This window comes from Mesoplodon mirus (assembly GCF_964341445.2).
Source record: "Mesoplodon mirus genome assembly, contig: HAP1_SCAFFOLD_1155, whole genome shotgun sequence".
In the NCBI taxonomy this organism is placed as follows: Eukaryota; Metazoa; Chordata; class Mammalia; order Artiodactyla; family Ziphiidae; genus Mesoplodon; species Mesoplodon mirus.
The window spans coordinates 89,016-91,439 of record NW_028294919.1 but is presented as its reverse complement, the minus strand read 5'-3'; positions in this window follow the sequence as shown (position 1 = coordinate 91,439).

The window sequence follows — 2,424 nt, the reverse complement described above, 5'->3', positions numbered from 1 at the left end:
TGTAGAAGATATTCTTAGTGTATTCTTCAAATTCATGTTGATGGAATGCTCAAGTTCCCTATATCAAATTGAGCTCCTATATTCCCTCTGAATAATAAAACTAAGATATGTTTGCTAAAGACTGTTGAAAAACAACATTTTAGCTTGACATGGACAGTACAAATACAGTATCACTAAGGGTGAAAATTTAGTATATGTCCTGTGGACTACCAATTTCATGTTCCACAAGCACAATCTAACCGTTTAAATACAGAATTATTTCCTAATTCTCTATTATATAAATCTCATTATAAATAACAAGCATTTTAAAAGCTTTAAATTTTTAACTATAGCTCATTAATTTGTACCTTTTCTCCTCTATCAACAAAAATTGACTTTCATGGTTAACTCAGTTAAAAAATAAAACAGCACAATAGGAAAGAAGTAAAATATCTCCATTGCCTACAATATATAATAATATATATAAATATGCTGATGAAAAAAACGTGGGTCTGCTCTCCCATGTGCAGTAAAGCAAATCTACTGACACCAGGTTATGGCGACGGAAAGTGCAGCGTTTATTGAAGGTGCCAGGCAGGGAGTTCAGGTCAGCTAGTGCTCAAAACCCCTGAACCCCCTTTCCTGATGGGTTTCATGAAAGCATTTTTAAATACCAGGTGAGAGAGGGGAATCACAGGGTATGTGATCAGCTCCTGCACAATTCTTTGGTTGATGTGAGGTAACAGAGCAGTGTCACAGGGGTTAACGTTATCAATCCTCAGGCTCCAGTAAAAGATCTCCTACTTAAAACAGTTTTGAAAGTTAATAAAAATAAACATTAACTGAGTAGAGGGAAGGTGTCCTCAACTTCAGAACAGTGTAAAGTCAGCAAATATCACAGCTGGTACACCCCTCGAAGAGACTGATCTGGACTGGTTGCAATTTTTAAGAAAACACGTTTGGGTAAAATTAACTCTGCACTTAAAAAAACTGACTCACAGGTTTTAGGTTTTCTCAATGCTCTAAAAGTACTTCTTTTTCCTTTCCAAGAAGGGACTTTCAACCTCCCCCAAAGTAAAAGGGCAGTGCCTCTTGGATTGCTTTCTCTCACTGAACACACCGAAGAAGAATTGCATCATGTTGGTGTCTATCTGAATAATGTGCTCAGGGCTCTCCCTGAGTCATTGCATGGTTCTCATTTGCACGTGGGAGCCAATGGGTCTAAGTGCAGGCCACCACAAGATGTGCCACTATGGCATGTGGATTATTTTGAGCAGAAACCAATCAGGCCCAAAAGACTCAGGAAGAGCCTTTAAACTTCCCCCTTACTGCCTAAAATAATTTAAGACAGGAGGCCTGTCCTAGGAAGAAGCTATCACTAGAGATAAATGTAGTATAATATTAGGTGTGGTAGAACAGGAGGAACATTGAAAAGCCCATTTGATCAAAATCCTCTCTGTGGGGCTTCCCTGGTGGCGCAGTGGTTGAGAGCCCGCCTGCCGATGCCGGGGACACGGGTTCGTGCCCCGGTCTGGGAAGATCCCACGTGCCGCGGAGCGGCTGGGCCCATGAGCCAGGGCTGCTGGGCCTGTGCGTCCGGAGCCTGTGCCCTGCAAGGGGAGAGGCCACAACAGTGAGAGGCACGCGTACCGCAAAAAAAAAATTCTCTCTGTGGCTCATTGTCTTTGGATGGATCAGCAAACATTTGTTTACCAAACATTAACTCTTTTTAACTTCCTGTGAATTACCTTACTTCCCCTTGAAATTTCAGACCCATACCTCCTTCTGATGCCGAAATTTGGCCTCTGTGCACTGGTATGGAATCGAATTCGGGGGCAGAGTTTGGGTGAAGTAGAAAAGAATAGGTTTATTGTGTTGCCAGGCAAAGGGGGACACAGCAGGCTAATGCCCTCAAAACTGTGTGTCCCAACCTGGGGGGACTTGGTGAGGAGTTTTATAGCAATGGTTCAAGGTCAGGGTTGCTGATAAGGATTATGGTGTGTTCAGGGCCTGCAATCCTTTAATCTGGCCTCAGGTGGTCTCCTGATGAGCTTCTATGCTTCTCAAGGTTATCAAACCGTGACCTTCTCTCTAGAATGAAGGATGCTTCATCAAGTAGTTAACATCTTCCATTTGTTGGGGGTTTTAGTTCTGTAGAAGAGCTCAGTTATTGGTATATGCTTCCCTTGAGGCAGAACCAGGATCTTGTCCCAAAGCTGCACTATTGTTTCTTGACAGTTCCTCCCTTGTCTCTGCAGCCCCTCCCTTCCCTGATTAGCAACTATCTGACCCTACCCTTTGGAATTCAGGGAAGGTTGTAGAGGCTGAAGCCTAGTCCCTGCAAACAAGAAATGGGGGACACAGAAAGACTTTAGTGCCCAGGAGCCCCACAGGGTCCTGCTCAGTTTCACTTCTCTTTAGTCAAGAATATATATATGCCACCTT